Source organism: Myotis lucifugus, unplaced genomic scaffold (assembly GCF_000147115.1).
Source record: "Myotis lucifugus unplaced genomic scaffold, Myoluc2.0 scaffold_157, whole genome shotgun sequence".
Classification (NCBI taxonomy): domain Eukaryota; kingdom Metazoa; phylum Chordata; class Mammalia; order Chiroptera; family Vespertilionidae; genus Myotis; species Myotis lucifugus.
In genome coordinates, this window is record NW_005871205.1 from 100,454 (window position 1) to 113,230 (window position 12,777).

Sequence of the window (12,777 nt, forward strand, 5' to 3'; positions counted from 1 at the left end):
ACTCTTCCCATCCACAAGTCACATAATAATGAACCTAGAATCGAGGACCAACTCTCTTCCCTGAATGATACGGAGCTTTAGAACAGATCAAAAAATAATCAGAAAGAAAACATAAGATACTGGGTTTCGGGTCAAAAGATCAATCAAAGGACTTGTATGCATTCATAAAAAGAATAAACCATGGACACAGAGCTGGCGTGGGGGTGAGGGCATGTGCTGGGGGGTGAGGGTGGCCAGTGGGGGAAAAAGGAGACGTATGTAATACTTTAAACAATAAAGAATTAAAAACAAAACAAAAAAAGACAGTCCTTAGAGTTGTTTCATTATCCAGCCTTCAGGAGACTACCAGAACATTATCCAAATGCCTAAAACAACCTAATTGTATGAAAATTGTCAACATACAACCCCATGAGAATAGAAGCTCCCTGAAGGCAGGCAAAGCATTATTCATTTTTGCGTCTCTCCCTGGTGTACCTCGTGTAATGGACAGCCTCCCTCCCACCCAGTTGCCTTGAAATGTAATTAAAACACAGCTCTGCGTAAGTTTAAGGTATACAGCATAGTCACTTATATATATATATTATGAAATGATTACCAAAGTAAGTTGTGTAAACATCCATCATCTCATATAGATACACATACCCAAAAAAGGGAAAAAAATGCTTTTTCCTTGTGATGAAAATTCAGGATTTACTCCCTAAACAACTTTCAGATATACCGTGTAGCAGTGTTAGGTACAGTCATCATGTACATTACATCACCAGCACTTAGTTATCTTGTAACTGGAAGTCTGACCACCTTCATCCACTCCCCCCAAACCCCACCTCTGGTAACCACAAGTCTGATCTCTTTTTCTATGTTTGTTTTTGGTTTTTAGATTCCACATGTGAGATCATATGGTATTTGTCTTACTCTGGCTGACTTACTTCACTTAACATAACGCCCTCAAGGCCCATCCATGTTGTCACAAATGGCAGGATTATGGCTGAATAATATTCCCTTGTGTGTACACACACACACACACACACACACACACACACACACCTTACAGCTTCTTTATTCATCCAACATTGGGACAAAGATTGTCTTTTCTATTGTAAATAATACTGCTATGAACACGGGGGTGCATATATCTCTCTGACATTGTGTTTTCATTTCCTTTGGATATGTTCCCAGAAGTGGAATTGCTGGATCACATGGTAATTATAGTTTTTATTTTTTTTGAGGAACCTCCATACTGTTCTCCATAGTAGCTGAACCAATTTATAATCCCACCAACAGTGCACAAGGGTTCCCCTTTGTCTGCATCCTCTCCAGCATTTATTAGACCGTGGGCAATCTTGTCTTTTTTATAGGATAGTCATTCTAACAGGTGTGAGGGGATATCTCATTGTGGTTTTGATTGGCATTTCTTTAATGATTAGTGATCTTGAGCATCTTTTCATGTATTGTTGGCCATGTGTTTATCTTCTTTGGAGAAATGCCTATTCAGGTCCTTGGCCCATTTTAATTAGATTACTACTTTTTTTTTTTGCTATTGAGTTGTATGAGTTATTTATATATTTGGGGTATTTAGTTCTTATCAGATATTTGATTTGCAAGTATTTTTTCCCATTCTATAAGTTGTCCTTTCATTTTGTTGACCATTCCTTTGCTGTGCAGAGCTTTTTAAAAATGTATTTTATTTTTAAAAATTCTTTATCATTGAGAGTATTACAGATGCTCCCCTTCAATCCCCCCATTGCCCCCCTCCACCGGGTTCCAGCCCCGCCCCAGGCCTTCACCACTCTATTGTCTGTGTCCATAGGTAATGCATATATGCATATAGATCTTTGGTTAATCTCTTCCCATACCTCCTCACCCCTTCCCTCTGATACTCGTCAATCTGTTCCATGTTTCCATGCCTCTGATTCTATTTTATCCATCAGTTTATTTTGTTCATTAGATTTCTTATTCATTTATTTTGATTTTTAGATTCAACTGTTGATAGATATGCATGTATTGCCATTTTATTGTTCATATTTTTATCTTCTTCTTTTTCTTCCTCTTCTTAAAGAATACCCTTCAACATTTCATGTAATACTGGTTTGGTGGTGATGAACTCCTTTAGCTTTTTCTTGTCTGTGAAGCACTTTATCTGACCTTCAATTCCAAATGATAGCTTTGCTGGGTAAAATAATCTTGATTGTAGGTCCTTGCTATTCATCACTTGAAATATTTCTTGCCACTCCTTTCTGGCCTGAAAAGTTCCTATTGAGAAATCAGCTGACAGTCATATGGGCGCTTCTTTGTAGGTAACTAACTGCTTTTCTCTTGCTGCTTTTAAGATTCTCTCTTGGGAGCTTTTTAGTTTGCTGCAGTCTACTTCTTTTGTTGCTTGCACTTTAGGTGTCATATTCAAGAATCACTGTCAAGACCCATGTGACAATTTCCTATGTTTTCTTCTGGGAGTTTTATAGTTTCTGGCCTGACATTTAAGTCCTTAATCCATTTCGAATTAATTTTTGTGAGTAGTGTAAGGTAGGGATCTACACTGGGTGTTTTTAATAGATTTTAAAACTGAATATATGAATGGGTAAAGGGAGAAATGAGCCCTAGAGAGAACATTGAAAATAAGAGCTCAGTTTGCCAAGACAGACTCCTGGCAGACACCCCAGTGGGTTCAGGCATCAGTCAAGGACAAGCAGAGAGGGCAAATGCGGACCCGGCCTGGGGGCTAGAAGGCAGCGCACTTTGGAGGAGACAGTGGGCAATGGGCCTGCTTCATTTGCTCATTCAGCAGATGTTCTGAGCCACCTACTCTGGGGCAGCAGCGAACATGAGTCCCCCTGCCCTCTGGGAGCTGAGATCCAAGGTGTCATGTGTGAGAGTGGCAGTGGCCCCTGGGAGAACCTGGACAGGTGCGCCCCCATGGTGGCATCGTCCTGCTAATGTGCTTACACCAGGAACAGGAATTGTGGTAACAGTAGCCACCTTTTACAGGGAACCACCTGTATTAGTCAAGACCATTTCCGTTTTAATAGAAACTCAACTCGAACCAGCTTAAGCCAATTAAAAAGGACATTTTTGGTTTAAGTATTAAATTTCTAAAAATACCAGGGGCTAACTGGCTTCTGGCACGACCGGGTCCAAGCGCTCCGAAGATATCATCAGGCCTCCGGGTCCGCTCCATCTGCTGGCTCTGCTTTCTCCTGACTTCACTCTCCTGGCTTCCTTCTCCAACGGCCGCATGGTGGCTGTAGGCTAATGATCTCAGCAGAGAGGAAGCACCTCTTTCCTGATTGTTCCAGAAGCTTTGGGGCGCTGTTAGAGGGACCGGTTCAGCTTAGGTCTGATGCCCAGGCCTGAGCCAGTACTTGCAGTCAATACTGGGATGTGCTGATTGGCCGGGGTCTGGCGGTAGGTGTGGGAATGGGTGGGATAGGGCACAGGGATAGGCGGGATAGGGACTGAGAACGAAGGAAGGTGGTGTCCAAAAGAGGGCAGGGCTGTCACTAGGCCGCCTCGCAAGGCCCTACACCTATTATGCTCCAGGCACAACACGACGTGTCCATTACGCCTCCCAACAGTCCTATGTGATGAGGCCATTGTGGTCCCATGTACAGATGCAGAGGCTGGCTCAGAGAGGCTGAGTACCTGCCAGCGTTTGCATGCCTAGTAAGTGGAGGAGCATGGATTCCTTTGTACCAGACAGAGCAGGTCAGGGGGGAGGCCGCAGCCTCTGAACTACAGCAGGAGGTCAGAGACAATGTCACGGCCTAGTGAATGAAGGGGGAGCGGTAAATGGGAACAATCAAGCCACTCCCCAAGCCCCACGGCAACATCTATCCTCTCGTTCAACGTTCCCTGAGGCAGGTGGTGCAGACCCAGCAGCCAGACTGCTTGGGTTCCCTGGAAAACAGAGCCTTTAGCAAGGGATTAAGTGCTGAGACTTAACGTGGAGGTGGAATTCCAGGGCAGCAAGTGAGGGAAAAGAGAGGGGAGGCGGAGAGGGATGGGAAGCGGCGCAAGATGACGTAGAACCATCCTGCCACTGCTTTACAACCAACCACATGTGGAAAATGTGCCTCCAAGGGTCCCGGGCTGGGAGAGGGAGTTCTTCCTCCCACCTCGGCTCCTACTGCTCAGAGGTCATCCAAGAACTGACTCCCTCCACTCTCTGGGCGGAGTCCTCCAGCCCCTTTGGCGGCTGTTCAGGAATCAGCCCCCTTATCCTGGGATGTGGTCTGGAGTCGGGGGGAGGGGCGGGGGGGCTCAGCCTCTGGGAAGGCAGCTGGTCAGCTTCGGGTGTGGATCTGTGAGGATCCCATGGAGCCTATCAGCCATGGAGGCAGAGCAAACAGGAGTGATGGACAGGGGAGCGGAGAGAATCTTAGAGGGACGCAAGATGCGTGCTATACAGCCACCTTCTAGCTTCATGCTGTGACTTCTCCATGCCCGTTACCCTCCCAGTGAGAGGGAGTAACAGTCTGTCGCCTGAGTTGTTGAGAGGATTGGAGGTAATGCATGCAAAGCGGTGAGTAGTGTCTGACCCCTAGGAGGTCAGCTGGACTGGTGGTCGTGATCTTACCTGGGGGGGCTTGGGGTGCTGTCCTGGCTAAGCTGTGTTAGCCTGACTCTCCATTGCCAGCTGCCTCAGATGAAGGAAAGGCTGTATTGGCTCACAAAACCGGAAGGCCTGCAGGTGGGGTCAGCACAGCCGGACCCAGGGGAGACTGAGTCCCAAGGGATGTGGCCCACGGTGAGGTCACGACATGAGCATCGGGAAAACACTGTCCTTGACCTCCAAGGGCTGACCTGAGCAGAGAGACCAAGAAGACCCGGCTGGAGCACCTGTGAAATGAGGCTGGACTACATTGGGAATTATCAACTTGACATCCTCTGGACTTCTGGGATGGAGCCATGATTTGTTGGTCCCAAGTAAAAAAAAAAGACGAAAAAGATCTTCATTTTTTGGCTGGATCTCAACTCCATGACTTCATCCGAGCTTGCTCACAGTGATTGTCAGCTCAGACACGTAGTTGGTCTTTACAAGTTCAAGAAATACATTTGGGGAAGTGGATTGTGGCTTTGTGAATGAAGCCTGTTTAGTAGATGTAATCCTTCAACTGTGGTATCCACACGGGAAAAACAACATCGGTCAAGGGGGATGAAAAGGTGAGGACTGTGGCTACAGCTCATCTTGACTGTCCTTCCCATTGGACACCGGGATCCCAGGAGGCCCTTTATCAGGAACACCTAAACACCATGCGCCACTTCGGAAGCCACAGGGCCCATCAGCTGTGTGACCTTGGACAAGTCATTCTACCTCTCTGAACCTGCTTCTTCAACTATAACATAAAAATCAAAACACGTACCCGCACAACAGACTTGCACATGGCTGTTGTAACAGTTTTATTCATAATAGTCAAAATCTGGAAATAGTCCAAATGGTCAGCATCCCATAACTGGATAAACAAACTGTGGTACGTCCATACAGTAGCACACTACTTGGCAACAAAAAGGAATGAACTATTGGTACACGCAACAACATGAATAAATCTCCGAAACATGTTGACTAAAAGAAGCCAGACACAGGAGAGAACACACTATGTGATATTTATATGGAATTCTAGAAAAGGCAAAATGAACCTTTAGAATATAGGTAGGTCAGTGGTTCTCTGGAGTTGGGGAAGGAGGGAACTTGAATGCTGGTGACAGGTACAAGGGTGTAACTCTAACTACTTATGAATTGGACACTTAACATGGGTGGAATCTATTGCATGTAAAGTATACCTCAATGTTGACTTTCTAAAAATGAGATCAAAGAAAAACATTGTCGTTCTTAGGACCCTTTCTATGATAGAAACCCAACTCCAGATAGTGTTCGGAGAAAACAGCATTGGCTCATATAATCAGGTTAGTCCAGGGGTGCAGTTGGCTTCAGGCACGGCTTGATCCAGGGGCTTACTGATGTCTGGATAGAATACACTCGCCTTCTCTTTGCTCCTTGTTGGCTTTATCCTCAAGCAGAGAACAGGATGGCCACCAGCAGTTCCAAACTTGGCAACTTCTGTCCACTTGGCAACTCCCACAAAAACCGAATGCCTCTTTCCTCATAGTTGCTGCAAAAGTCCCGAGGGGAAGTCTCAGCGTCCATCCTGGGACACATGCCCGCCTCTCAAGCCAGGGGGTGGGACTGGCCCCACCTGAACACCAGGGGTACTTGGTGGGGGAGGGGTGATCCTCTGAAGGGAAAGACAGGTATTGTCAGAAGGGCCATGGATGCTGCCCAGCACCTCTCTCCACGTCCCCGGGGCAATGTCATCAACTGTTCCTACCTCCAGGCACCTCGGCAGTGGCCAGGTCGTCAGGGACAGGCCCCAGACTCATTCGAGGTCCTCCAAGGCTGCTTTTCTGTGATGTCACAGGGCTCTGCCTGTTGATACAAGAGTCAAAACAGAAATCAAGTGCTAACCTCTTCCCCACCAGAAAGCCCTTCCCGCCTGTGCTGGGCTGTCTGCACCCCGAGGAGGTGGGCAGATGGAGTGGGAGGATCTGTAGCAGCTACTCTGGCCCAGGCCCAGAGGGAATGCTTTGGAGCTGAGCATCCGGACTTGTAGGATGAACTTGAGGAGGTACAGGATGCCTCTGTGGGCCAGAATGCAGGGCAAAGGGGTGAGGGCTCTAGCTTATCAATTTAGAACCACCATCCTAACAGGGTCTGGGCAGGAAGGCCAAAGAGAAAGCTGACAAAAGGGGGTCTCTTCAGAGATCAAGGACAATAAGGTACCACCCAGCACGCTGACACTCAAACCTCACTTCCTGAGCAGCGCACCTAGTGTTAACTGAGCATCTTCTCCGTGCCAGACCCCACCCAGAGTTCTCGGGTGAAGGGGAGGGAAAGGGAGCGACAACTTCCTATCTATAGTCAGAATACGCCTACAGTGTAGCACCTTCCTACGGACACTATTGTGCCCAACGAGGCAATAGGCTCAAAGAGATGGGGCTTTACCCAGGGCCCCGGCTAAGTGGCTGCCCTGGATCAGACTCCTGGCAAAGGCTTGTCTGCCCTGCCCCGCCCCAATTCCAGGAGCTCTGAGCTCGTGGCTCAGCCTGATTGCTCAAGGCTGCTAATTGAGCTGAGATTATTCCTGACCCAGGAAAGCCAAGGCGGTGCAGAACTATCTCCCAATCCGGCCCCCAAGGGATACGGGCAAGAGCAGCCTGAGGGGCCCACCGCCCTGTTTCCCATCACGGGGCTGGCTGAGCAGGCCTGCCTGGCCATCCGGCTTTCTGGGAAGCAGGTTAAATGGGTGTCGTTGCCAACAGTGTGCACTCTGCCGCAAAGAGCTGGGCGGGGAGCAGGGCGAGAGCCAGACAGAGGAAGGAGAGAGCCAAGGCCCAGCGAGGGAAGGTGTGGCCAACGCCCGGCCCTCCCGGCCAAAGGAAGCCCGTGGGCCTGGCCCAGAGCCTGGGAAAGTGGTGTTCTGGGCTCCCACCTCCTGTCTCCACCCGCCATGTCCGAGGTAGGCTGGCCCTCCGGCCTGCAGCCCTGCCCGGGGCACAGCCGACCGCTTCCTGGAGCTGACAATGAGCCTGCCCGTTAGTTCCCTGCACTGGCATCCTGCCCAGCTGACCCTCAGGTCCTCGGCGTCCAGCTCTGTAGGAAAGAGAGAGGGGCAGGCACAGTAGACCTATGCACCCCAGCAGGGGTCCTGATCCTTAAGGGCCGCCAGCTTGGAGCAGGGCCCAGATGAGCAAGCCCCACGCAGGCTGCGCTCCTGAGATGCCTCTGTCCAGGCAGCGAGCAGGGAACCAGTGGGCCGCAGGCTCTGAAAATGGGGCAGTGCAGCGGGCTGCGTGGGGCGGGCTGTGGGTCCAGGCTGGCCAGTGCACGCAGCACCGGGGACACTGAGGGACAACCCCCCAGTCTCCCTGTGAGGCAGACACACCCTCCAGGAGATAGTGGCACCCACCCACCCACCTCCAGTATTTCATCAGCACAGTAAGCTATGGGTTAGTAAGCGTTGATATGCTTGTTATAATTATATAAGCTCAATACAAATAACAATTACTGACAGCACTGACCTTGGGAGTCAGGAGCCGCAGACCTCAGGCCCACCTCTGCCACATCCTAGCTGTGTGTCCTCGGGCAAGTCTCCTGATCTCCTTGGCCTCGGTCTTCCTTCTGTAAAATGAGGATCAAAGGATGACTCTGAGCAGCCGAGAAAAGACAGGAAGTGAAAGTCTGCCAACTGCAAATGGTCACATCGCCTGATCCGCCTCTGGGGGCACAGCTGGAGCAGCCTCCTCCTGCCTCTCACTTGTGGGCAGATAGCGGATAGTGCTCTGGCTGCTTCACAGCATCAGCTGAGGACCATCTGGAAAACAAACACAGATGCCAACCCCCAACAATTCAGAGCCAAGTGGTCAGGGGTGGGGTCCGGGCCGTGGAGTGTGTGTTTAACACAGTGAGTCTTGGGTGACTAAGGTGGAGAAGCAATGCAACAGCCCGCGTTTCTAGCATCCTCCCCGACAACTTCATCCATCTGGAGAGACCCAGTGCAGCTCCAACACCCTCCAACGAGGTGAGGTCTCTGAGCTCCCTGGCTGGAGGCATGCTTCAGCCCATGGTCCATCAGCCCACGTGGCAAAGAGAAAATAGAGACTTTCTGGCTCCCCAGGGCACAGAGCCATCACTCAAATGGGTGACGAGCCTCGCCCGTTTTAAAAGCCTCAGTCCTGCTAACTGGATGGGGGTGTACACGCACAGGGGGAAATGCTGGAAGGATGTACTTCATTAGCAGACATTATCCCCAGCCTTGGGCATTGATGAGCCTTTTTCATCCTTTAGTATTTTTGAAATGTTCTTCCGTTCAAGGCAGTTCTTTTGTAACGGTGCGGGGGGGAGGGGGGGGAGGCAGTATTGTTTTAATTTTGATGTATTGCCTTTTCAAAAATTAATACAGCGTCTTGCGCAAATGTTTTGGGGTAAAGACTGAGGAGCACGCTCAGGAACAAGGAGTTTTGGGGGAGATGGAAGGGCAGGTCAAAGGTGCCACAGGGACAATTAATTTGAAGTTAGCAAATGCTTAGCTGATGAGGATGGAACTCGGTGTATTACCCCGTGTCCACTGTAATCTGAGAATCTCATTCCACAAAAGCTCCACCTACTGCTTACCAGGGCAGGGTATACACCTCCCACAGCCCCTTGATAACTTTACCTTGGAGCTGCCCCTCCCCTCGGGCAGTAAAGCGAGGAGGGTCCGGTGCAAATCCAGCCCCTTGGAAACTGTCTGGGAGAGCTGGTGTGGAGGCAGGCTCAGACAACAGGGGCCCGGGCAGCAAGGGGCCCGGCTGGCCAGGAATGAGGATCATGGCGGTCCAGGCTCCACATATGGTCTTCTTGAGTGATGAGAGCTTTCGAGTCGGCACCTGGGAGGGAACCTGAGAAATACCTGGAGGGTGACTCGCCCCTGCTGACCGGTAGGTCAACGGGACACGAGATGGGGCTTGTTGCCTGTTCACTGCCTCGTCTGTCCATCCACAGGCAGCCCAGGGCTCAGCCTCAGCTAGACAGGAAGATTCTGTTGCTGTGGGATTTGGTGACTTAAAAAAAATGTTTTTTATTGATTTTAGAGAAACATCGATTAGCTGCTTCCCGTATGCATCGAGACCAGGAACTGAACCTGCAACCTAGGTATGTGCCCTCACCGGGAATCGAACCAGGGACTTTTTGGTGCATGGGACCACACCCTACCAACCCAGCCAGTGTGGGATGGTGACATGCTTGGACTGGTGTTCCTGGGTTAAGGGGGGAGGGGGGACATGTCACAAATTGATATTTTGGCTGCTTAACAATCCCCACTCAAGGCCTTGGCTTAACCGAAATATCTGTGGGGTGGGGACAGAAGAGGTGGGGTTGGGGGCATCTACTGAGAATGGAGGAGATTCAGGAAGTGAAATAGGGAGAGAAAACACCCAGCAAGCTCCAGGGTCACCTGAGGGGAGAGGGGAGGGGAGGCTTGAACCCCCTGCAGGCGTATTTGCAAACTGGCCAGCTCATTGGGTCTGAGGGAGGGGACTGAGGCTCTTTCTGTGTTAAGACACAGTGCCAGTTCCTGCCCAGGGGCCCCTCAACGGTTTCAGCTTCTCAGGAAAGTGGGCACCCGGCCAGCCCAACACTGTGGCCCTCGACCTACCTGGCCCCAAGGCCGCCCTTCCTCGTGCCCTGCATGTGCAGCTGGGCCCTTCTGAACCTTCACCCGCACAAACCCAGGAGACTCCAATCCACCACCGAACAATGGTCAAAACATATGCAAGGCAATGCGTCGGCCCAACGAACGCGTTTTCATAATCAGCAAGTCTCAATTGGACCCCTGGAAGCCCGTCCCATTCCTCAGCGGCCAGGTGGGTGAGGGGTGGGTTGCCAGCCACTGCCCGATGCCCACTGCAAGAGCAATAAGGATTTTTAGGGGCATTATGACTTGAGTCAGAAAACACAGCTGCCCCTGAAAGTCCCTTATTTTTCTTGCTGTCCTTGACAACTCCAGGTGAGTCCGCAGTCGACTGGCTGGCAGGTGCGTGAAGATGGTGTCCCCTCACCTGACCCTGGCCCACCTCCCCACCGCTCAGGGGACGCTCTGCTGGGCAGGGGGCCGCGGGTCTCCACAGTGGCACACTTTTCCCCAATGCTTGGTCTGGCCAGAGACTGGCCTCACTGCCCCAGGGCACGCCCAGGAAGGACTAGCCTTTGCTCCACCCAGACAAGTCAGAACCCAGTGCCTTCTGCCCACAGGCAGCCGTGGACTGGAGTCTTGGCGGAATCGCAAGTGGACAAGGGCAGCCCAAGAACCAGAGGGTGCGGTGTGACCAGGAGAAGGGTTGTCAGGCCCCGTCTTCCCCTGCAGAGACCCACCTCCTAAATGACAGTCCCGGGCCTGACGCTGACGCACAACCAGAAGAGCCGGCGTTAACTTCCTCAGACGCCAGGCCTGGTTCAGGTAGGAGAGAACCCTGGGAGGCGCCCCGGAGACCAACCCCAGCCACTCCTTTCCCTAAACCCTCTCCAAACAAGAGCTTAAAGACACAAGATTCTGAGAGGGACCGGCCCTGGCTCAGCTTCCTCCAGCAGCCGTGGCCTCAGTTACCCTGTCTGTAAAATGGGCCCAGGAGGCCACTACCGTCTCTCCCATTTCAAAGAAAAAGCATAAGAGGAAGTGTGAGCATTTCAGCTCTGTCACATCCACTGCTCCTGAAAAGCTTACAGTCACGGACCCTCTGTCCCGGGTGGGAGGCAAGAGGCTGCAAACTGGGAAATGGCACAGCCCTGGGGGAGCCCAGCCCTCCCTCTACAGAAGGCAGCCGCTTCCCAGGGGCCGTAGTCGGGAGTCAGACACTCCCCCTCCTCCACCAAACAGCCTATGCTGAGCCAAGACTTCTGTGTGTCCCCACGGTCTCCAGGTTCAAATCAATGAGCTGGGAGGCGCGGGCTGGGGTACCGTGAGGGGATGGTCAGAGTGGCCAACAAGACAGGGAAGGGGCTGTGACCGATTGTGCTGCTTATGAGGCTGAAAGGGCTTCCGGAATCCACGCCTGATCTAGGGTCCTCCTCTAAGCCGTGCTCCCCTCTGCCCGCAGGTCCTCCGGGCAGCGGAAGCTCAATCCCAGCATCAGGGCCCGACAGGAGGCCAGTCCACAGAACCCAGGACGCTGACTCCTCTGCACTCCACCACAAGGAATGCCACCCACTGACAGGTAACTAGTCCCGTGAAGCCAGGCCATTCTACCAGAGCCTGGGTTGGGCTGGAGTCTGCCCAGCTGACCACTAGGAGCCTCCCCACCCAGACTGGCACCGTACCCTTGGGGCCTGCTCATCGGTCCAGCTGTGTGGCAGGACCCGAGGCCACTCAGAACATGGCGGCCCCACTGTGGTGAAAAGCACAATCCCCAGAGGACAGACCTGGCCTCTATCTGCTTATCAGCCTTCTCTCTGCCTTCACCCCTGTAAGTAGGACTAGATCAGCCCAGGTTGCAGGGGGGTGTGAGAATTAAAGGGAAGAAGGATTCAAAGCTCTTAGCTGGCTCCTTAACGAGAGCGGATTCCCTCTCCCAGCATCTTCCCCCTTCCCCATCAGACCCCAAGGGCTGGGCAGGGCTCTGGCCATGGAGAATTCTTCCCCCCCCTCCCCCGGCTGCTCCCTGAGCTCTGCCCTGCACCTTCACTCCACACCCCAGGTCCTGTCGTGTTCAGACTGCGAGGAAACACGCTGGGAACCCCAGCTACGGCCTCAGCCCTCTCAAAACGACATCACGGCAACTGTCACCTCACCCAAAGGTTTCTGCCCTAACCAAGGTCACGGCCATACACGCCACCAGCAAACCCCAAGCTGTCCACACACACTAGGATCTGAGCCATTCAGCAGCAACCCCCCATCATGCTTTGCCTACTCCACAACCCCGGGTCTGCACAGCCTCTGTGTGAGCTGGTGCCCTGGCCCCGAAGCAGTGGGATGGAGTCAGAGGGTGAGACCCGGTTCGCCACGTACCAGCCACAGAACCCTGGGCAAGCTGCCCACCCCTCTGGGCTTCAGTCTGGTCCTTTCTGAGATCAGTGGGGTCGTTGGAGGATTAAATGAGTTCATTCCCATCAGAGGCTGAGAGCGGGCCTGGTACGAAGCATTTGATTGGGTAAGCTATCATGACCATCCCCTGCTTTCTTCTTCAAGATTTACTCACCTCTTCTGGGTGCTTTTCTGGGCCCCTTCCACCTCCCCGCCCCCCCCCCCCCCCCCA

The 12,777-nt window shown here is 52.0% G+C and overlaps 1 long non-coding RNA gene across 3 annotated transcripts; it reads right to left on the reverse strand.

Moving 5' to 3' along the window:
• Nucleotides 1–5,367: 5,367 nt before the first annotated feature.
• Nucleotides 5,368–12,744, reverse strand: LOC102420251. Of its 3 annotated transcripts, XR_001349558.2 has the most exons (4): nt 9,207–12,744; nt 8,071–8,170; nt 6,321–6,418; nt 5,368–6,227 (listed from the first exon to the last, which is right to left on the reverse strand). It is a non-coding gene; the product is annotated as an uncharacterized LOC102420251 (long non-coding RNA). The 3 variants fall into 3 exon arrangements; XR_001349557.2 differs by having other exon boundaries at nt 5,368–6,418; XR_001349559.2 differs by having other exon boundaries at nt 5,368–6,418; nt 8,071–8,363.
• Between the last annotated feature and the right edge of the window lie 33 nt (nt 12,745–12,777).